Source organism: Hoplias malabaricus, chromosome 17 (assembly GCF_029633855.1).
Source record: "Hoplias malabaricus isolate fHopMal1 chromosome 17, fHopMal1.hap1, whole genome shotgun sequence".
Lineage (NCBI taxonomy): Eukaryota > Metazoa > Chordata > Actinopteri > Characiformes > Erythrinidae > Hoplias > Hoplias malabaricus.
Window position 1 is genome coordinate 17,240,301 of NC_089816.1, and position 25,093 is coordinate 17,265,393.

At 37.4% G+C, this 25,093-nt stretch overlaps 1 pseudogene; it reads right to left on the bottom strand.

Annotated features, from left to right (window-relative positions):
- Positions 1-254: 254 nt before the first annotated feature.
- LOC136674120 (dual specificity tyrosine-phosphorylation-regulated kinase 4-like) lies at positions 255-20,789 on the bottom strand (annotated as a pseudogene).
- Positions 20,790-25,093: the final 4,304 nt, after the last annotated feature.

Sequence of the window (25,093 nt, forward strand, 5' to 3'; positions counted from 1 at the left end):
AATTCAATACCATTATATCAGGTTACATTTAAGTTACTATTAATATAGTGAATACATGTGGATAAACAAAGTTTGTGAGTTTTTAAAATGATTAATCCCAATGCTTCCTAAGGACTAGAACTCTGTGCTAAAGTACCTGTAACTGCTTGTATTAGTTAGATTGTTTGTTCCAGGTTTTTCTTTTAAAATGACATCAGTGAGAAGCTTACATGAAAGGTTCATGTCTGTGCTTCTGTGGCATCCAGTCATCTTTTTTATAGAATGGATTCAGGGTCAGCTGGTAGGGTGCCTCCCTGAATCCATGGATGCTTCAAAGCCTGCTCTGGTGTAAGGCGCTTTTTAGGGTCCCACCTAAAGACGTTGAGGGGAAAAAATGCTCCATTAACCCAGACAGGAAGCATTAAGCCGCAGACAGGATTTGTATGAATTGAACATTTCACTAATCACTTACGTCAGGCAGCCTTTGATAAAATTTAAGAAGAATGCGTCGTTGGTTTTCAAAGCATCCTCCAGATCTATAGAGCTAGGATTTCGGCCTGTGCTCTTTGTTAGCTTAGAAGGGTTTCCCTCAGAATCTGCAAAAATACAAGACCACTCAATACCATATCCTTGCCTGTGATCATGACAAATTCTGGACCTTCCCACATAAAGTGCTCACCAAAGAAGAATTGCCCCCTGTAATCATTCTGGAGAACTTCAGTGGGAGGCAGTCCAATCACCTGAAATACGCCCCAATGACAACAAAATACACATCAAATGACAAAATAACTCTATTTACAAATGTTGTGCTAAATAGCGTGTTTTTTTAAACTAAAAAAAAAATCATGATGATAATGAGCCATACTGTCCAATAAACTTATAAACCAATAATGCCAGTTTTAACTAGCTCAGAGAACCTCCCTAATATTGGAAAATGTAAAAGGATGATTTCTTATTTAGGTCGACTTCACTACTACACATATAAGTACAAAAATAAAGTGTGCCTTTACCTCCATGATACGAGCAAGCTGGTCAATATCATCCTCTCCAGGAAAGAAAGGCAAACCTGTATGCAATTCTGCCAGAACGCAGCCCATACCCCACATATCAATAGCACAGGAGCTGGGCTGACCAAGGATTTCTTCCGGAGAGAAGTACCACTGTGTTCCAATACCAATGTGGACTAAAGAGCAAGATGTATATGTAACATTAAAAAAACGTTGTTTAGCACACACGGTATATATATATATATATATATATATATATATATATATATATATATATATATATACAGAAAACATGTTTCACTCACCACAGTTATCTTCAAAAAAGCTGCAACCAAAGTCAATCACAGTAACACCTTTGCCATCCTTTGACACCACAACGTTCCCCTTTACATTTAAAATTGATGTAATCAGCTCATATTATCATATTATCATATTAACACCTCAACATGATAATTTTCGGCTGTTACAACTTTCACGTTAAAATAAGACACGTCTCATCGCACTTAGTTTTTAACTTTGTTGCTGGGACAAAGTATCATTATGAAGAAGCAAATGCATAAATTGGAATATACTTCACACTTCACTCGCTGTTTATTATGGTTATACATTCTGCAGGGCTCTGCTGTGTGGTGACTGTCATGGTACTCACAGGCTTAAGGTCACAGTGAACAATCTTCTCCTTCTTCAGCATTTTAAGGGAATTTAGAAGATGTTCTGCAACACGGCGCACCTTTTCTGGACTGAAGCCCTTATAGCCGTTGTTTTCTAGCTTCTCATTCAGGTTCAGCCTGAGCAGGCAAAGAGGAGCAACATTAATTAGGGATATGCTGCGAAAGGAGACGGCTTGTCCAGTGGCTCCCAGCTCTCATCATGGAAGACCTTTGCTCTTAACATTTTAATGTTTTTCCTGATTAATTGTGTAATTAGCCAATTAACAAGACCTTCCTGAAATGGGGTGGATGTGTAGGTTCTCCAGGAAGAGGAATCACTAGAACTGCGTTCACACACACAGACACTTACCCCATGAGTTCAAATGTGAAGCAAAGATGATTTCGAAAATAGAAGAATTCCTCCATGTGTATAATATTGTAGGAATTGTCCTTGTCTATCCTTTGCAAGGCATGCAGCATCCTTAGTTCAATCATTCCCTGTTGATGATGACTAAACACACCCAGAAAAATACTTCAGAAAGTGTATAGTCTACAGTATTCCTGTACAATAAATATTTAAAGAACCTTCTGTACAGTATTAACTAATGAGCAGTTAATTACACAAAGCCATAAAGGTAAACACTAACACTGAGATTATATGAGATTACAAAAGATTATATGAGTAAATGTAATATGTTTTGACCTCGGTAGGTTTTGAATGATTTTAATTGCCACCATCTTCTGGGTTTTGTGGTCCAGGCACTTGAAATGTAAGCAATGTGGTCATGAAGGACCTGAAAAAACAACAAGCGCAATCTTGATCTTCTCCCCTTCATCAAATTAAAGAGTATTGTTACTTTTCATGCAGTAATGAACTAGATTCCCACCAGTTTGTAGGCACCATTCTTATCATCATAGCCAGCGTTACAGGGCTTGCCAAAAGATCCCTTAGTCTCCTGGGCTTTCAGTCCAATGTACCAAATCTTTGAGTACCCCAACATCTCATTCTGCTCGAAAACATTCAGCCTCTTTCCAAAGTGCTTTATTGCATTTGGAAGAAACACACAACATGGTTAATATATTTTTTCAGTTCCATTTCAGTTCCACCTAATAGATGTAGCTGTGATGAGTCCGTAGATAATGAGAGAAAATTCAGAGAAATTTCATTTGACAAAACAAAGTTACAAACTGAAAATAATTTGCATAACTAAGAGAGACCATGAGTGAGTAGTCATTAAGCAAGTTAATACAAGATAACCTTGTCACAGAGAGAAAATGTAAAGATTAGCTTTCCTACTCTGAAATGCTTCCTAAATACAGACCATGGTCCAAGACCATTTTTTTAACCTATTGGAGCCATGGGGAGCACACAGCTCTCACGGTGCCTGGGGCCTTCCTACTTAAGGGGCGTGCTTTTTGAGACACCACACTCTGGTTGTTTCTGGTGGATTGGCCGTGTCTCCTTATTATTAATATAACACAGACAGTGCACATTAATTGGACAAAATATCCAGTGTTGGCTAACAAAAAACTACTACATGGAAATGTTAGCATTATACTAAAATCTTTCATAAATAATTGCAGATCAAGTGTAAATGTAGCTAGGAGCTAGATTACTTACAGGATTGTGTTGTTTAGGTATCATCATATAGCTGCTGAACTGGCTTTTTTCATTGATGTGAGGGAAACCCTTGTCATGAACCTTGGGCTTAGCAAGGTTAGCAGGCTGAGGCTTTCCATTTATTTCTGGAAGTTTGTCTCTTCCATGGTTCTACACAAACAGAAATGATGAACGAGTGCCCATGGTCACATATGAGTCACATATCTAGCCTGCTATTTCATCAACACTCATCATCACATCACAATTATGAATGTTACTTTGTATTTGTAAGTCATCTTGCTTGATTCAAAGTAAATCTATTCTTTATGAAACCATGTTGTACTTTAAATGTAATATGTGCCAAACTGAATGTAATATAGTTTCGAAATATGCTGTCTAACAGACTGGAGGATTGGTCTCCAGAGCTCTCTCACTCTGTCCCAATGGCACACAAGTAGCCAAAATAAAATATTATGTCCTGCACATAATTATGTCAGCAAATACAACCATTTATCTATGATACAGTAGCTACGTATTGTAGCTTATGTCAGTCTTGTTTAGTACTTTTGTTTATATAAACAGGATACACATGAAAGTGTTGAGGAATAATGCCAGAGAATATTTTGTTAAGTCTGTCTTATCCCCATAGACAATGGGCTTTACCAATGCACCAATCAATGAAAGTTTTACCTGTTTCCTGGCCCGGTTGGTCCAGCACAGGTGATCTCAGCTTGAGGATTTTTAAGTTGAGGGGAGACCTCAAACTTCCCATCCTGTGGAGGGAAAAAAAAAGTGATCAGTACAAGCTGAGATAACTGAAATTAATATAACCCTCTCACACACTCTTAATCACACACTGAACTCAAATAAAGCGGCAAAATTGTTGACGCCAATCAAGGACCATGGTTAGCACAGATTCAGCTTCTTATACAAAACAATAGACAGGTAATGAGGCCATACACTGAGAGACTGAACCCAGTGCAATATGTATTCATAAGAATAAATTTTTTTAAATTAAACTAATCAAATCCATCAACTTCAGTAGTGACACAGAAATAGACTAATATAAATATAACAGCCCTCTGCAAACCAATAAAACTGTGTGGTTCTGTGAGAAGCGAATGAGAAAAAGTATCTATTATATAGTAATGCAGTAGCTGTCAACCTCATTCAGTACTCTTCAGTGGCTTCATCACTGCATGAATTATTGGAAGACTTTCCGGATTTCTGGACTGGCCAGATGCCACGTGAGGATTTACACGTGGTTTATGAATTGGTGGGAGAACATCAAGGTTCCCTAAATCAAATCAAATCAAATTTATTTATATAGCGCTTTTCACAACTGATGTTGTCACAAAGCAGCTTCACAGAATTCCAGTAAGACAAAGATTTGACATGAAATGTAAAAACAAATGTAAAACCCTCAAGTGAGCAAGCCAGGGGCGACAGTGGCAAGGAAAAACTCCCCCAGCTGAGGAAGAAACCTTGGGAGGAACCAAGGCTCACAAGGGGTGACCCATCCTCCTCTGGTCAATCTACTGGTGATGATAGTTAGTAGTCCATAAGAACTTCAGTGTAGGAACAGCTTCGAGGCACTTGGTCGTTGCTGGAGCGTGGGCAGCTGGTCTGAAGCGTGGAGGAGGGTCTCGACAGTCATCCATCAGTGTCCAGACAGACAGGTGGGCAGTTGTTTACTCGGAAAGATGTAAAGGGATGGAATTAGTTTTGAACTGTTTTGTGTTTGTAAAGTAGAAAATATGAAAATTTCCAGAGTGTGGCTAATGACTCCGGCAGATATGACTATGACAGCTTCAACTAAAAGGAGAGAACCAGGAGGACACACAGACACGGGAGCATCCTGAAACACTGGCATCCCTCCGCTCCACCGTCAACAAACCTGAGTGATCGCGAGAAGCGGCGGGACGACAGCACCAGCGTCTCAGTTTACTATAATTCCCTGTGTCCATGGACCCCCCGGATCTGCCGCCTTTATCTATGGGGGAGTATTAGCTACCAAAAGATGAACTAAACAAATGTGTTTTTAGCCTAGATTTGAAGATTGCGACTGTGTCTGAGTCCCGAACATTTTCTGGAAGATCATTCCAGAGTCTGGGGGCTTTATAAGAAAAGGCTCTTCCCCCAGCTGAGGCCTTCTGAATTCTGGGAACAATTAAAAATCCAGTATTCTGTGATCTGAGTGAACGTGGAGGCTCATAATAGGAAATTGTATCTTGAAGATATTCAGGAGCAAGCCCATGTAGAGCTTTATATGTTAATAACAAAATTTTGTAGTCAATGCGGAATTTAACAGGCAGCCAATGAAGTGATGATAAAACTGGGCTGATATGTTCAAATTTTCTAGTTTTAGTGAGCATTTTGAACTAGTTGATGTTTTCTTAAATTGCTGCCGGTGCATCCTGACAGTAGTGCGTTACAGTAGTCAAGCCTTGAAGTAATAAAGGCATGTACTAATGTTTCTGCGTCCTGAGGGGATAAGGCATTTCTAATCTTAGCAATATTGCGAAGATGTAAAAAAGCTGTCCTAGTGATACTACCTATGTGTTGATCAAATGATAAATCCGGGTCAATTATGACACCAAGATTTTTTGCTGCTGAACCAGGTTTAACTGGAAAGTCAGCTAGATTTAAAATTAAATCTGATAATTTATTTCTTGCCACTTTTGGACCCAAAAGCAGGACCTCTGTTTTGTTGCTGTTTAGAAGGAGGAAGTTACGCAACATCCAGCCTTTCACATCTTTTACACAGTCCTCTATTTTCTTTAATCTGTGTTTGTCATCGGGCTTGGCTGAAATATACAATTGTGTGTCGTCTGCGTAACAGTGAAATTTAATGTCATGGTTTCTTATAACTGTGCCTAGCGGTAACATGTATAATGTAAATAATAATGGTCCTAAAATAGAGCCTTGTGGAATTCCAAATCTTACTTTAGAATAATTTGAATTTAGATTGTTTACTTTTACGAATTGATAACGTTCCGTTAAGTAAGATTTGAACCATAATAGGGCTGTCCCTGTGATTCCAACCATGTTTTCTAACCTTTCTATGAGAATATTGTGGTCTATTGTATCGAAGGCTGCGCTTAGGTCAAGAAGCACCAACAGGGATACGTGGCCTTGATCAGAGGCAAGAAGAAGATCATTTGTTATCTTGACTAGAGCTGTCTCTGTACTATGATGTTGCCTGAATCCTGATTGGAATTTTTCATATATATGATTCTTATGTAGATATGAACTAAGTTGTTGGGCCACAGCTTTTTCTAAGATCTTAGACAGAAATGGCAAATTAGAAATAGGCCTGTAATTAGACAGTGTACTAGCATCAAGATTTGGTTTCTTGATCATAGGTTTAATAACTGCTAGTTTAAAAGCTTTGGGTACATGGCCCAGACTAAGCGATGAGTTTACTATAGTTAAAAGAGGATCAATAATAGCTGGTAGTACTTCTTTGAGCAACTTTGTGGGAATTGCATCAAGTGTGCAAGTTGTACAGTTTGCGGAGGTGATAATCTTCTCTAGTTCTAATTGTGGGAGTGGGTAAAAGGTTTCAAGTCTTTCTTTTACAGTTATATTATGTTTTATTTCATTCACATCAGGTGGCAGCCAGGATGGATTTGATCCTGTGGCTAGAGTTTGTTGTCTAATATTCTCAATTTTATTATTAAAAAAGTCCATAAAATCTTTACTGGTGAGAGTTGCTGGAATTAGTTGTTCAGAACCTGCTTCATTTTTTGTAATTCTAGAAAACACACTAAACAGTGCTCTCGGATTATTTTTATTATGGGAGATCAGCGAGGCCAGATATGCTGAGCGAGCTTTAGTGAGGGCATTTCTATACTCTATAAGGCTGTCCTTCCAGGCAGAATGGAACACTTCAAGCTTGGTTGATCGCCATTTCCGCTCTAGTTTTCGTAATGTTTGTTTTAAAGTACGGGTCTTATCATTATACCATGGTGCGAGCTTTTTCTGTCTTATACTTTTATGTTTAAGTGGTGCTACCTTTTCTAAAGTAGATCGACAGGTATTTTCTAGGTAATCAGTTAGTACATCTAGGTCTATTGGGTCTGATGGAGTTGGAACTGGGGTCGATAGTTCTGGTAGGTTTTCTATAAATTGTAGGGCGGTAGATGGTTTTATTATACGCCTTGTAGAATAGCGAGGGTTCTTACATATATTATGGATAAAACGTAGCTCATATGAAATTAAGTAATGATCGGAGATTGCTGAGGATTGCGGTAAGATATTAATTTTGTCAATGTTAAGACCTAGTGTCAGAACTAAGTCTAAAGTGTGGCTGCAGTAGTGTGTAGGCCCTGTTACATTTTGAGTAATACCAATAGAGTCTAAGATTGAGGTAAATGCCTTTTTTAGTGGGTCACTTTCCTTCTCAAAATGGATATTGAAATCTCCAACAATTATAACTTTATGATTGCACACCGCTAGGTTTGTAGCAAAAATGCTGAATTCTTTCAGAAATTCTAAGGCCCTGGTGGTCTGTAAATGTTGCATAATAAAAATGCGTCCTTTTTTGTGACCGGATTTGTAATAATAGTGGAGAGAACCTCAAAAGAAGAGAAGGTGTCACATTGTTTAAGACTAATTTCTAGGGTATTTTGGTAAATTACTCATAGTCCACCTCCTTTGCCTGATATTCTTGGGCTATGTACATAATTATAGCCTAGGGGGGTGGCTTCATTTAGTGCTAAATATTCATTTGGTCTAACCCACGTTTCCGTGAGACAGAAAACATTGAATTTATGATCACTTATAATATCATTTACGATGAGTGCTTTTGAGTTTAGTGATCTTATGTTGAGTAACCCGAATTTTAGTTCTGAGGTGTTGCTGCTAGGTGTTGTGTATGATTTAATATTGATTAGGTTGCTGAAACAGGCTGATTTTGTTTTTCTACTTTTACATTTAGTTCGGGGGAAAGACACAGTCTCAATACAGTTGAACCTGGGTGACGCCTCAAGACAGTTCGCAGACGGTCGGTTTAGCCTGTCTGTCTGCGGCCTGGTCCCGGCTCTGGATTGTCAGCAGCTATCTACAGTACTCTGCTGACTAACTAAAAGACTATGTGCTATGCTGCAAGAAAGTAAGGCAGCACCCTCCCGCGTGCGGTGGATACCATCCCTACCTATAAGACCAGGCTTGCCCTCAAAACGTAACCAATTGTCTATGAAGCCCACTTGATTTTCGGAACACCACTTGGACATCCAGCAGTTTAACGCCGAAAGTCTGCTGTAAGCTTCGTCGCCACGCCGCATTGGTATGGGGCCAGAGCAGATTACGGCATCGGACATCGTCTGGGCCAGTTTAATCACCTCTGTAATATTACCCTTAGTTACCTCAGACTGCCGCAGACGAATATCATTGGCCCCTACATGAATGACTACCCTCGAATAGCTCCTACTAGCTAACAGTCTAAGGTTGCCACTAATATCCGGCGCTCTGGCTCCCGATAAACAGCTAACTGTTACTGCCAGCGCCCCTAAAGGAGTAGCTAATTTCACGTGTCGAACAATAGAGTCTCCTATAACCAGAGCACTCTTAACAGGCTCCTCAGCGGGTGCTTCGCTGAGCAGGGCAAACCTTTTTGACACGCGAATCGGAGGAGCGTGGTGTCCCGGTGGGCTAGCTTTGGCCTCAGCGTTAGCATCAGCCTTAGCTTTCCGGCTATGACGCCGAGACGTCACCCATTCGCCCCGCTGTGAGGGCTCTAACGCCGGAGTCGTGGGGGTGCTAAGTCTCCCTAAGGCACCCGGAGTTGCTAACACTGAATCTCGCTGTTTATCCCTTAACAATAATAAGCTCCGGATGCGCACTTCTAACTGGTCCACTTTATCCACCAGAGAGCTAACTAGCTGACACTTACTACAAACACAACCACTATCATTATCGCTAGAGGTGGAAAAGGGGGTTAAACTAAACATGCCACACTCTGAGCAGACAAAACAGCCAGTAGTAGCCATGGAATTGCAGGTACTTACCGTTTTTAGTTGATTTTAGTAACTTACACAAGGAACGTTACTCCAGGGTCCGGTGGCAGTTTAAGTGCCTCTGTAATGAATATTCCTGCGGAGACAATCTAAAAGATAGATCTATGGATGGTTAGTAGGTTATAAAAACAGATATAAATATAGAAATAACAGTGGAAACGAGTAAACAGGAAAACCCGAGCGATCAAAACAGCTTCCAAACGGGTACAGAAACAGCCAAACGGGTTGCCAGATGCCTGCTGCAGGGACAGGGACCTCTACCCTGTAGAGGTAAATAAGCTGAGATCAATATAGATAACTAAATGTTTAAGCCTCTCAACAATGGTTAGCACAGATCCAGCTTCATGTACAAACCAGTGGACAGGTAATGTAGCTATGTGTAGCTGTGTTTCGTAGGACAAATAGATCAACTTCAGTTGTGACACGGAAATAGACAAATTATAATATAACACAATAAGGCTGTGTGGTTCCGTGAGAAGCAAATGAGAAAAAGTGTCTATTATACAGTAATGCAGTAACTGTCAACCTCATTCAGTACTCTTCAGTAACTCTTCACCACAGCATGAATTATTGGAAGACTTACCAGTTTTCTGGGCTGGCCAGATGCCACGTGAGGATTCACGCATGGTTTATGAATTGGTGGGAGACCATCAAGTTTCCCACCCTGTAGAGGAAAATAAGCTGAGATCAATATAAGCTGAGATAACTAAAATAATTATAAACCCTCTCAGCAATGGTGAGCACAGGTTCAGCTACATTGACAGGTAATATGATAAAACATGAAACTGAACACAATGGACTATGTATTGTGGGGATTAAGTTATTTACCCCAAACTAAAGAAGGTTTACCAGCTGAACAAGGGCTCTGCTGTACAGCCAGTACCATTTCAGTACTTAAATATCTTAAATGTACCTTTAATTAAAGCAAATTGTGACTAAATAAAATTTGCTTCTGGTAGTTTTGAGCGTGATCAGCACATTTACTTCATTTGTGTATTCTCTAGGGTGTGCCTGAAATGGCTCACTTGGATTCAGACAGCACTTACTTATATGTAGATGTTTCAATGTGACCGTTTGTCACATAAAAAATACAGAAGGTTACTAGTATAAATCAGTTATATCGATAGTAAAATAAGTGCTTAACTGTTTTCATACATAATTTCCTAAATCGAAAATTACAGTATATTCATACAGTCTTAGACCTGAGCCGCATTTCATTAAGGTCAGCAGCAGATGGCGACAACACTGCACTGAGTAAAAAGACCGTTCAACAGCTATTAAAGAGCAAGTGGACAGAATAAAAGAAAAACACACGTAAAGCCCCATTGACAGTCTGTAAAATATATCTAGTAAAACTACAGTATATTCAACAGTCTTAGCTTAAAGCTAACGGTCTGTTTACACACAAACAAGCTTATTTCATAACCAAAAACCACAGAGAGCACAGTAGCACATATTACAATTTATAGTGTAAGACACCTTTTTATCTAATTTTTCATTACTAATGAAAAACAGCCCACATTTCTAAACAAAACTAATCACTCCTGATGCTTTGCACCCAACCGCCATCTTTGCTGAGCAAATTTATAGCTGAAGTAGTGTATTTGGGGTATAACTAGACTTATCGTTACACCATCATACAGACTGAAGTAAAGCAGTCAGTTTTTAACCTAGTAAAGCTGCAACACCTAATCTAGTTTCACTGTATGACAACTTACACAGCTGGTGGATCTATTGGACAATGATTGCTTGTAGCTGTTATATAGCAAATTAGGCTAAGTTCCTCTTTTTTCTGAACTTTGCTTTGTAAGTTTCAAGCTACAGTGACAGAAATAACGCCAGACAAAAGTTTTCCTTTTAAAGTTAGTGTGTAGGAGAAGTCTAAACACAAATGTATTTTTTATTGATGATTTCAATGAATTTCCCAAATATGTGGCATTCTGCTCCTTTGTTGGATGTGTCTCTACGTATTGACGCAGTCCACAAGGTAGCCAGATTTGGGGAATGTTTCCAGACAGCTATAAATTCAAGAAGCGTGTCTTTCATAAAAATAAGTGTCCCAGATCCCAAAATTAATATACTTTTCATGTAATATCTTACATCATGTGTTCAGAATGTTTTCAAAACATTAAGACCACTGAACGTAAGCATTATGAGGAATTTGCAATGGTACAACATTAAGCCTATAAAAATATTAAGTTGAATAGTACAAAGATATACATAACTTTTCCCCAAACAATTAGGGGCAAGTTTACAAAGTTACATACCTCTTTTTAATAACATCCTGTTAGCAATTGGCAATTGATTTTATAATTTTAAAAATTATTACTATTTTTGCTTGATATGATTTTAACTGTTAAAAAGTTTTGACTTCCTATACCAGGTGCCATGTAATCTGCTGGTGTTGGTCCACTAAGGTTCAAGGTCAAAGCAGCCATCTACAATGGTTCTTCATGCTTCCTGCTGCTGACCAACTTTATGGAGATACAGACTTCATTTTCCAACAGGACTTGGCACCTGCACACAGTGACAAAGCTACCAGTACCTGATTTATGGACCATGGTATCCCTGTTCTTAATTTGCCAGTAAACTCGTATGACCTTAACCCCACAGAAAATCTATGGGGTATTGTGAAGAGGAAGATGCAATATGCCAGACCCAACAATGCAGAAGAGCAGAAGGCAACTATCAGAGCAACCTGGGTTCTCATATAACACCTGAGCAGTGCCACAGAATGATCGACTCTATTAAGTATTGAGTACTGTACATGCTCATACTTTTGATGTTCATACTTTTCAGTTAGCCAGCGTTTCTAAAAATTCTTTTTTTTGTATTGCCCTTAAATGATATTCAAATTTTCTAAGATACTGAATTTGGGGTTTTCATTAGTTGTCAGTTATAATCATCAAATTAAAAGAAATAAACACTGGAAATATATCTGTATGAATGAATGAGTATAATATACAAGTTTCACTTTTTGAATGTAACTACTGAAATAAATCAACCTTTTCATGATATTCTAATTTTATGACCAGCACCTGTATGTGAGTAAATTTAATGAAATTAAGGTTCCAGCTGAGCCTTAAAATTTCTTTAAACAAGAACTTAAAAAAGATACCATGTCTTAAAATGTTTTTAAAATTCAAAAATTAAATTCTAAGATGCCTAAAACATTATATTTAAAAAAGTCACTGTGTGTGCTAACCTACTATTTTCATGGTAAACTAAAATATTTATTGGATAGCAGTCCTGCAGTCAGAGACTGAATGCTGATGGAGGGTTAGACAATGACTGATCAAATCATGCCAAATATGCCAAATAAATAAAAAAATGCCAAATAAATGTGCAATTACAATGTGATTCCATTATTAATATTTCACCAATCAGTTTGAATAAAAACATACATTAATTTTGCCATATCTGAGTGGGTTACTGTGCAGTGGAAATTACATTTTAATTAGATGACTTCTTAAAATTGCATTATAATATTAATTATTGTGCAACACTTGTGTATAGATTTGATAGATTCTCTTTTTTACAGAATGTACTACATTCTGGAAGAGCTTCCTGATGAAGATCACTGGGTTTTGTCGTTACCACGACGTGTTAATCTTATTTCTAATCTAACTGTAATACTTGAAAGAATAAGTTCTAATAAAAGTTTCTAGTTCTTAAAAAAATACTTGAAAGACGAAGACGACCTCTTCGAAGATCAGCAGGTTCTTTATTTTCTTAAGGCATTGAAGAGCAATCACAGAAGGCCTCCTGCAGAATCATTCACAATGAGATACTGAAAACCACAGTTTACATACACTTTTTGGGGTGAGATCATCTTGCCCCTCCTATTAGGTTGCATTCCATAGAACCCCAATTAAAATGATACCCTCATCTTCTAGGTATGCAGTGTATCATAGAAGCCCAATTAAAAAGGTATCCTTATCTTCTAAGGATGTCTTATCTTGCTGTACCAAACACTCTCATGCTACCATTTGCCTTTTGTCCCACAGAGTTCAGGCCTTAGTTTTAACTCAAGTAGCCCCTTAACCATTTTAATATTCATTGCCATAAAACTCATTTGTTTAAAATAATTCTCATGTCTTTATATTATTTGTTTATTACAGTCACATGTCTTCTATATTATTTGTTTATTGCAGTCACATATCTGTATATTTTTGCCTCTGGGGAAATGTCCCATGCCTGATCTATGAATAAGTGAATTCTCCATCCTTCCCCCCTTTCACGACTACTAGTCGTGAACCACTGCATCTTCTTATAAGTGTAAATAAAGGTGCATATATGCATTTATATAGTTGTTAGTATATACTGTGTATAATAGCTGGATATATGTGTCTAAATAATACAGAGTATTGAACTAAAAATAAACTAAGTAAAACATACCATAATATATCATCATTCCTCCCCAGACAGGTCATACTATTGTATGATAGAATACTAGGCAGGTACCCTTAATAAAACACGTCCCAGCACGGACGGCTATAACAACTTTTTAAAAATGTCGACTGTCCTTGGACAAACTGTCCTGGGTGACTTTAAGAGTCAGTCAAAAGTGGAGGCTTGCACAGCTTATATACATAGACCATGCTCATCAGTCAAGCACAAACCCTCCTTTGGGTAATAGGTCCATAATACTGAATCATCAGGCCCTCATTTCACCCATTATATGGGCATTTCACGACTGCTCAGGCCTTATAGCCCTGTCTTCACACCCTTTCACAGTCTTTGGGGCTAATCAGCCAATACCCAATAGGTCAAATTACATCCTAATATTGACTACCATACAATACAGAGTCTATCTGGGAGCAATGTATATGTAAATATTTAGCAAGCTTAACTATCCTTGTTCCTAATAAACAAGAATGGCATGTGCAACTGCATTTTCTCATGAGTAAATACAAATGAATATATGGATAATTGATTACAGCAAATAATAAAAAAAAGAATAACATATGAGTAAATACATGGATAACATAAAACATGCAACGAAGCTGTTTGCTCCTGAAGATGTTGTCTTCCACCTATTGTGATTTTACATCACGTAGATAGGCACTTTGCTGACTATAGGGAGAGGTTTCTAGCACTTCACCTCAGTCAGATAACTTGACGATCCGAGTTGGTGTCGGACATGACATGTCACACGAATAGTTTGAGAAGATCCACTGGATTGTACAAGCTGAAGTACGGGATACTGTCCTGTGAGTCCAGACATAATCTTTCCCTCCATACTGCGAATAAATGGTATAACACAACTTCCCAATAAAAACAATATAAGAAGAAACAAAAGCAAAAACATACCCATTCTAATCAACTCCGCTTTCCATTGGCCTGAAAATAGCCAAGACAACCATCCCTCTCCAGGGACTCCTCCCTTTGTGTTGGTCACATGTTCATCTCTCAATTCCTTTAATTGTGTCATAAATTGAGTGAAATTACCATCTTCAGCAGTGTTCATAGGAATGTAAGTACAACACTCTTCTCCAAACAGAACACAAACACCATCATCTGGAGCTCTCATAGAATCAATAGCAAACCTATTTTGTACCACCATTTTAGAAGTTGCATCTATCTGCTGGCCTAAAGAAGCCAAAGCACCTATAGTGATATTAATAAATCTTTTCTGGTTGTACCAAATATAATTAATCCAATGGGCATTTTTATAAGTCTGATGCCATGGAAAAAAGGCTACCCAATTGTCAATACTAGAGTGAGACTGGTACGTCAATTGGTACTCCAGAATATGTTAAAGTAGGTTTCGAAAATATAGTGTCTTTACCTGCAAGCCAAGATGATACATCTCGCTTGTTCCGAGCCGTTGGTATGTGTACAGGTAATAGTGCAACCTGACCTGATAAAGTAACTGGAGCACAACATCCTTTCCAGGTAGGAGCTAAAGATTGAGCTATTTGTTTACCATCATCACAAACCCAAAATATATCAGCCACTGGTACTGTACCCTCACCCAAGTCAATGTTCAATAACTTTGTATTACTGTCCAGATCCCAACCGGTACTATTTAATCTTCTTCTGCATCTCCACAACAAGCAGATTAATGGGCATACTGTAGACTTATTTACACATTCAGCTAAACCTCCCAATGGAACAATTGTTGGGACCCCTTTTTTAGAGTAACATGCTATGCAATCATTGTCAACATTCGTATGGGCTGTGAATTGCAAATATTTATACAACATGTTCTGAGTAGCGTACATTGTAACTACCTCACCTTTATCCTTTTGGCCATTGTTAGTCTCTGAATCAATAGTTCCCATTAACACGTACCATTCTAGGGCTTCCCATTTGTGTATGACTACTCTGTGTGAATGATTAAGGTGTATACTTTCATAGCACATCAACAAATCACAATGTGCACTAACAGTGAAAATCCCACCGCTTGAACATTGTGAGTTCTTTTGAGTTCCAGTTGAGTGGAACTTGCCCTTTATGTCTGTAATTGTATTATTAGCTCCTAAATTCTGATATTTCACAAAATAATCTTACTTTATCTTGGACTGATTTAGGTGATGTACCATTATTAGTGCCAAGGCACAACGTATCTTATGAAACTGTTGTCTTGGTTTTGTTGAAGCTTGATTAACACAATTTGGAATTTGAGTACAGTTAAATATACCTGTCTTATGTAAGCATTAAGTACATTGTATTCCCCTGGTGAAAAACTTAATGTCCCCATACAAACCTGCTGACTATTTATGGACAGTAGCATTCACAAACTAATCCTTCTGATGTATTCCAAGTCTGCTTTACTGCAGAATATTCTATAGCTAAGACTACTGCTCGCTTCTCACGTTCGGGTGAAATTAGAACTGGACCTGTGTCATTTATTCTGACCTGTGTGGATGTGTTTAGTGGTGTGAAAACATGTGTATCATTCAAGTTACCTTGTGGGTCATAATTTGTATAAGACATACCTGTAGACAGACTGATAATCATGCCAACCAGGCATAATGTCAAATTATACAGTCAGAGTTAATTAGTTGTTCTGTTATTTTGTTACTGCAGCAGAGGCAGCACTTGGCTCACACCTCAAACTGAGCTAAAAAAATAAAAATAAAAATGAGTCTGGATGACTGTTTGCCAGCCGTTGCCTAGACTCAACATCAATCAGTCAGAGTCGTCAGCTGATGGTGGTGTAGCTCTAGTGACGCTCCTAATTACTGGTCTTTGTACTCTACTTGGACCTGGCTCGATGACGTCTGGTGCTGGCGTTGTTTTGTCCCTTGCTTCTGCTCCTGTGTCTGTGCTTTGTTTGGATGTAGCTGATGGGAGTGTTTTTTTCAGTTTTTTTTTTTTCTTCTTCTTCATTTGACATACTCTTGTAGTTCTTTTTGCAACTGTTCAAGGTTGGGGCCACAGGTGGGTCCCTTCAAATATGTTACTGGCATTGGTCAACCAGTTAACATTTCATGAGGCGTTAGGTGAGTGACTCTGTTGGTTGACATTCTCATGCTCATCAATGCTAAAAAAATTCTCAATCTCAATCTCAGGAGCTCAAAACCCCTGTACAGCACTATACATCAATATTTTTTATACATGTATATTTTTTATTTCCCCAAATAACTATTATTTTCCATTTTAGACCAAATCAACGTGGCTTTTATCAGTACGTCACAAATCAAAGTCCTGCCATTTCTCTCTTTTTCAAGAGTGTATTTTAGGCCTTACACACTTGTCACAGGAGACCCCCCCGACAAAGCATAAGATCTTAAAGATTCAGCGAAATTGATGTTGTTTTAATTTACTCAAAATGTATAATTTAATAACCATTATAAAGAAGGAGGCTTTAATTTGTGACCGTAAATAATGCATTCTTTAAATGAGAGAATGTAATTTTACATTTAGTACACTCTTAAAAATAAAATATTTGGTCAACAAAAAAAAAAATCAACGCAACGTTTTGCGACAGTCATTTTGAGTTGTGTCAACTTCTGGTAAAATTACATTGATCCAATGAAGTATTTTGAGTACGGTGAATTTGTTTTTCAGAGCATTGTGTCAATGTAAAAAAATCAACGCAATGTTTTGCGACAGTCTTTTTGAGTTGTTTCGACTTCTGGTAAAAGTACATTGATCCAACGTAGTATTTTGAGTACGGTGAATTCATTTTTCATTGGGTCAATGTGAAAAATCAACGCAACGTTTTGTGACAATATTTTTGAGTTGTGTCAAATTACAGTGATCCAACAATGTGTTTTGTACAGTGAGTTACTTTGAATGACATGAACTTGATAAATGTCACCATCAAAATATATTCAACAGTATGATTCGTTTTATTCCGTACTGTGATCATATCTCACATCTTTCACATATTTGAAACAGTAAAAAAATATGTATTATGTTTACTGTATAAATGTCACAGTTATAAGGCTTGATTTCAGTCAATTGAGTGTGAAATAATTTAAACAATGATACAAGAACATTCATAAAAACAGTAATAGAAACTTTTCTCTCCTCTGATTCCCTCTCCCTCTGTTTAACTTGTTGAGCCTTAAGTCTTAAAGCAAGTAAATAATTAAATTAAAAGTGTTCTTATAAAAGTGTTCTTAGCAGTTAAAACACTGTCTCTTACAGAGTTAAAGAAAGCTAGCCGGCTAGCTGGCTAATTCAGCCTATATCCACCAAACACAGACCATCAACACAACAGAAAAACTGGCAAACCTAAACACACCAATAAAATAAACCACTTTAGGTCATGAAAATGGTTATAACCCTCACCCTCGTAGCTTTTTTTGTGCCTTATCCGCCATAAGGTGTGTGGGGAGCAAACTGAAGCAACCTTCTCTGATAAAATACATCTTCTCTGAGTGGGCGGGAGAAAGCAAATGAATGAGAAAATGGCATTGTCCAGTACAAATGAGTCGCCAGTAAATGACTTTTGCTTTTTAGTATTTAATGTAATATATTGAGTTCAGGTTAGTCAGGAATTTATGTTGAAACAACACTTATATTATTTATGTTACCAAAACTCAATAAAACACCACATGAATACAAAAACTCGACAAAAATCATTCAACTACATTTATTTAAGTATTGGCTAAAGGCCACCAGAATGACTTTTCTTACAATACTCTATGTATTTTATAAAATGTGAAATTAAGTACACATTTAAATCAAGTCAACAATCAACTAGTTTTCAAAAGTAGCTCCAACACTAGTACAATGTTGCAGCAGATGTATGCATCATGTGGTAAAGCACTATGCAAAGTTAAAATTAAAATAACACTTACCTTTCTTTTCCTTAACATTCACGAATCCTGATATCCTATGTTGGGGCTTTCAGAAATGGAGAAGTAGCCTGGTCGTTGACAGCACAATTTGTTCATCTTATTATTTATTTTCCAGTTATTATTATTATTAAAGTTGTGTTATTTAGAATAGAAAGCCTTTATTGTCATTATACACAGCATACACAGTATACATAATACAACGAAATTGGAAGCTGCTCCTTAAAAAGTGCCCATAGTGCAATATTTAAATAGTTACGACTAACTAATAAAAACTACTGTGTAAAAAAAAAACGCTATCGTGCACAGACAAGAACTCAACATATAAGTACACAATAGAAAATTAGGACAGACAAAACAGATGAGACACTGTAAATGTCCGTTAGTGCAGATTCCCATTTAGCAACATGATGGCTTTGGGAAAGAAGCTGTCCCTGAGTCTGTTTGTTTTGGCCGGTATGGACCTGTAGCGCCTACCAGAAGGCTACAGGTTAAGGAGGTGCAAGCCAGGATGGGTGTTATCCTTCAGAATGTTCCTGGCCCTTGTTACGCTGCGCTGTGTATGTGTGTGTTTTCACTCTCTCTCTCACTATCTCTGTAAATTTATAGGTTCTGCAATCTGTTCCAGTCCATGTTTGTTCACCCGTCTAGAGTTCATTCCAGTTTCCAGTTCGTGTGTTTGTGCGTCGTCCTGAGTCCGGTCCACCATCCAGTCCATGTGTTGTGTCTGTCACCATTTCGTCTACGTCATCTTGGCGGGAATCATAAATACGTCTCTGTGTACGCTGTTAGAGAGCTTTGTTTTGTGCTCCATGATTTGTGTTTTGTATATTGAATTCTGTTTGCCTGGTTTTGACTTTGATCCATTCCTACTTCGACTACGAGTTTGTTTTTGCCCCTTTTTGATTACTGACGCTAGATCTATCTTTTGTAAAATATTGTAAACTCTGTGTATATATTTCACCAGAGTAGGGTTGGCTGCCGTTTGTTTTGGGAGTGGGTTTTGTGTGTGTTTTTGTGGATAGATAGGGAGTAAGGTAAGGTGTTGTCTTTTGTTTTCTTTTGTTTACACTTAGGTAAGTTAGAGTTGTTTGTGGGTCAGTTAGGAGGGGTGTTTGTTTGTTGTTTTTGTCGGCTTAAGGCCATCCTGAAGTTCACTGGTGTTTGGTTTCATTGTAAATATCCCAACCATATTATATACATTCTATTCATTATCCATTCTGTGTTTCCATTTGTGTCCTTTTGTTTCATCATTTACATCTCTGTTACAGTTATTCCCTTCACATATATTAATTCCAACACACACATCATTCTGTTACGGCTCAACACACATCTTTGGGGGGAGCCGGTGCTGAGGGTACGGACAGAGGAGAAGTGACAACCCAGTTTCACCTGCTGGGGTCGGTTGATCAGAAAGTCTTTGATCCAGTAGAAGGTTAATGGTGGAAGCCCCAGATTGACTAACTTGGGGATCAAAAAGTCTGGGATTATTGTATTAAAGGCAGACCTGTAGTCAATGAAGAGCATCCTGACATAGCTCCCTCGTTTCTCCAGGTGACTCAGCGCTGAATGGAGAGCGATGGCTATTGCATCCTGTGTAGATCTGTTAGTCCGATATGCAAACTGATGCGGGTCTAGAATAGGGGTTTCTCAAAGCACTTGGTGATGACTGGAGTGAGTGCTACTGGCCGAAAGTCATTGAGACTGGTCGTGGGTGATTTTTTGGGGACTGGGATAATGGTGGCTGATTTCAAGCAGGCTGGGATGATGGCTTGCTTCAGTGACAGGTTGAAGATATTGGTGAAGCTGGTGCTGATATTGTGCTAGCTGGTCAGCACATGCCTTAAGCACCTTCCCTGGTACACCATCCAGGCCTGTAGCCTTCCTGGGGTTCACAGCACAAAGCACCCGTCTCACATCCTCAGCTGCAAGAATGAGTGTGTGTGGGGGGGGGGGACCAGAGACAGAAATGGGTTGTAGTGGGAGGGTGGTGTTGTAGATAAGAACTGTGCCTGGGACTCAAAGCGGGTATAGAAGCAGTTCAGTTCCTCCACCAGTGCCACATCTGAGTCACCGGATGTCGTAGCACAGCTTTTGTATTTGGTGATGGACTGGAGCATGCAGTCATGGTTAGTCATCCATGGTTTTTGGTTTAGATATACCCAAATTGTTTTTTTCACAGTGATCGTATCCATGCAGTATCTAATGTAGGTCTTCATGGTGGAAGACTTCCCACTGTGTTTGCGCAAAGCAGTCCTGTAGTGTGGCGAGGGCATTGTCAGGCCAGGTGTTAATGGTAATCCTTTTGGGCTTTGTTTGTCGGATGTTGTTGATTTAGCCTGTGTTTCCTAATAAAATATTTTATTGGATTTATTTGGTGCCTTGATCTTTGAAAAATCACCACTACATATTACATGTCCAGATGTAAAATATGTACTAAAATGTGTACTATGGCAAGCCGTTTTAACACACACAGTGTTTGAGATTTGGGTCCAAGATAAAGCCTGCAGCAGATATACCTGTTTGGTTACAGCTGGTATAATGCATTATTCATTAGAATGATTGCTAGACTACCATACTATTTAATGTGTAGTGAAAGGGCTACCAGATTCAGAGACATTTACCTTTTTTATTCTCAATACTAACTGCCCCACACATGGATTTTGGAGAAAAAAATGGACCATCTGAGTTTGGAAAGGACATCTCTACTTAAGAACTGCTTGTAAGGTTAAGGATGAATGCCAAACTCACATTGACACTCTGTTTTATGGTGCAGTGTTTAGGACGATGGCTGACCTAGGAAAGTAGCTGGACGTGTGAGCAACTGGAGTGGTATACCAGACTGATTGGAAGAGACTTAAGAAGTGATGGCTGGGGTATGTAGTGTCTTACATGATATTGAATTCCTTGGATTGGATTTAGACAAATTGCACATACACATCCAGGTATATCCAGCTCTTTTACTAAGTGTTATCATGACCCAATTTATACTGATCCATGAAAACATGTCATTACGTCAATATCATACATTACAGTAGCTACTTTAAATGGCTGTAATTTTAAAATGAAATGTAAAGTGTATGTAGATTATTTGAAATGTAAAGTGCATTACAAATAAAATGTATTATTATTATTACTATTATTATTTTAAAATGTTACATTATTTTCATATGAAATTAGCACCATGCTATTCAAGAATATGACTCTAGCATTTACACTTACCATCAGACATTTTTACTGTCAACTCCACTTTGAACAGAATTTTTCAACAAGGTCAGCATAGCCAACACACTATAATATAATAATTAAATCCCACAATGATAAGATGTATAGGAAAACTACAAATATGTTTTATTACAAAAAACATGGAGAGAAATGGTGGTGGTTGTTTTCAGGAATTATGGATCTTTTTAAAAATACAGCCATTTAAAATGGCTACTGTAATATATGATATCGACATAATGACAAAGTCCAAAGTGAAATTAAAAAATAAATTGAATAGAAATTAATGGCTAGAAAATGATAAAATAGGTAGAAAATGAGGGACTTGAAAACTACTACAGCCATTTTATGATATTTATTGATGTATGGGATGTGGGTTTTGGGACCAAATCCAAGGTGAATAGATTTTAAAAGATGGAAAAGGACAAACATTTACAATTTGAAAAACTATTTTCTTTAAATCCGCAATTTTTAAAGCATTTAAAAACTATTCAGTACGCAAACAGAAATATAACAGTAATAAAATACAGAAAATATACAATATGTTAGATATCAAAAGCAGTGGACAACAATCTCGATGAAAAATCAACTCTTTTGAATTCGTTGGCCTTCCATAGCAGCAGTCGCCCTCTAACAGAGAACGTCTTCCTTTAGTGTAGTGCTGTGTGCGGCAAAAGTGACAACATAAGCAGTCTAGCTTCACATCGTAGAACACTGTGAAGTATTTAAGGGCTGTCAGCATCATATTGCACCATTTATAGACGTGTAAGTCACTTTTTTAGCCTCAGAGAGCTGATTCTTTAGCGTCTGATAGCGAGACCAAGAAAATTTAGTGTCGGATGGCGTGACCGCAGTCAAGACACACGCACACACATACACTTACATATTGACACATTTTAGTCGCCAATCCACCTACCAGCGTGTTTTTTTGGACCGTGGGAGGAAACCGGAGCGCTCGGAGGAAACCCACTGGACACGGGGAGAACACACCAAACTCCTCACAGTCAGTGACCCAGAGTGGGACTTAAACCCACAACCCAGGTCCCTGGAACTGCGGTAAAGTTGGTTTCATATTCGACATTCGGAATTCCGCTTTTTTCGCCAGTTTCCAAACGTATATTCATTGGTACAGTTGCAGATTCCTAATGTAACAAAGGAAACCAAAAAATGACATCCATTACCTTTATTTACTAAACTGTACTTGCTGAGATTAAGCCAGAAACGCAGCCGATTATCGCTGTTTTTACCCCTGCGCCCAGCTCCAGCGTTAGGGACCGTCGCACAATTACTAGAATAAATGTATAGTGTTTAATGTGTATCCAAATATTAATCTCTTTCCTTATTGTACCTAATGATGCCACATCAACTTGCAAATGTACACAGTTTTATTCCTTACATACTAAGGTTAATTTTGGTGAAAATGTGTTATTATTATTATTATTTATTCATTTATTATTTTTTTATTTTAATGAATTCAATAACCAAATAAATATTAAAAGTTATGGGACCAAATGATATATAAAAAAACATAGAAAAGTACAGATATTTATTCTTTACACATTACAAGGCTTATTTTGGTGAAAAAGTAAGTAATTTATTTTATAATGATTAAAGTAACCATATACATCTATAATTCTCTCATGTTGTTGGACCTAATGATGTCAAACCAACTTACAAACGTACAGATATTTATGCTTCACACATTACAAGGCTTATTTTGGTGAAAAATTCAGTCGTTAATTTTATAAAGATTAAAATAACCATATAAATCTATTAATCTTTCACGTCGTTGGACCTAATGATGTTAAACCACCACAGAATAGTATAGATGTATATTATTCACATATTACAATGCTTATTTTGGTGAAAAATTCAGTCATTAATTTTATAATGTTTAAAATAACCTTATAAATCTATTACTGTCACGCCATTGGAGCAATGATGTCAAAACAGCTTACAAAAATACAGTTATTTACGCTTCACACATTACAAGGCTTATTTTGGTGAAAAATTCAGTCGTTAATTTTATAAAGATTAAAATAACCATATAAATCTATTAATCTGTCATGTCGTTGGACCTAATGATGTCAAACCAGCTTACAAAAATACATTTATTTATGCTTCACACATTACAAGGCTTATTTTGGTGAAAAATTCAGTCGTTAATTTAATAAAGATTAAAATAACCATATAAATCTATTAATCTTTCACGTTGTTGGACCTAATAATGTTAAACCACCACAGAATAGTCTAGATATATATTATTCACATATTACAAGGCTTATTTTGGTGAAAAATTCAGTCATTAATTTTATAATGATTAAAATAACCATATAAATATATTCATCTCTCAGTTTATTGGACCTAATGATGTCAAACCAACTTACAAAAGTACAGATATTCATTCTTTGCACATTACAAGGTTTGTTTTGGTGAAATATTCTGTCATTTATTGTATAATGATTAAAATAACCATATAAATCTATTAATCTCTGACATTATTGGACCTAATGGTGTCAAACCAACACAGAAAAATATTTATTCTTTACACACTACAAGACTTATTTCATTTATAGATTATTTAATTTATAATGATGTTAATAGCCAAATTAATCTACAAATCCAAAACAGTTGAGATATTGTGCAAAATATAAGTAAAAACAAAATGCAATGGTGTGCAAGACAACATTTTAAATGTTGAAACTGAGAAAGTTTATTGCTTTTTGAAAAGCATTTGCCCATTTTGAATTTGATTCCAGCAATACGTTCCAAAATGATTGGGACAGGGGCATGTTTACCAGTGTGTTACACCACACTCTGTAAGTGTTTGAGAACTGAGGAGACCAGTTGCTGTAGTTTTGAAAATAAACTGTTTCTGATTCTTGGTTGTTATAAGATTTCAGCTGCTCAACAGCTCATGGTCTCAGTTAGTGTTTTTCATTTCATAATGCACCAGATGATTTCAGTTGGTGACAGGTCTGGACTAGTTTAGCTCCTGGACTCGTTTACTGAGAAGCCATGCTGTTGTAACCCATGGAGAATGTCTGTTTTTAATCCAGTGTCACTGGCCTATTGCCAATACACCTCATTAATTGATTGATTCATTCATTCATTCATTCATTTATTCTATATGCAAGGCCCAAATCCAGTATTAACTGGATGTGGTCTCTGGGGCCTCAGATGGTACTGAATTAAAAACAGACATGTTTCTGTAGTTGAAATCAATGCATGGGCTCAGAAACACTTCACAAATCCACTGTCTATGAACATGATTTATTCTATTGCAAGTTAGAACTCACAAATGCAAAGAAGAAATATAATAGAAAGAAATATAATAGAAAGATATAAAAAAAGATCC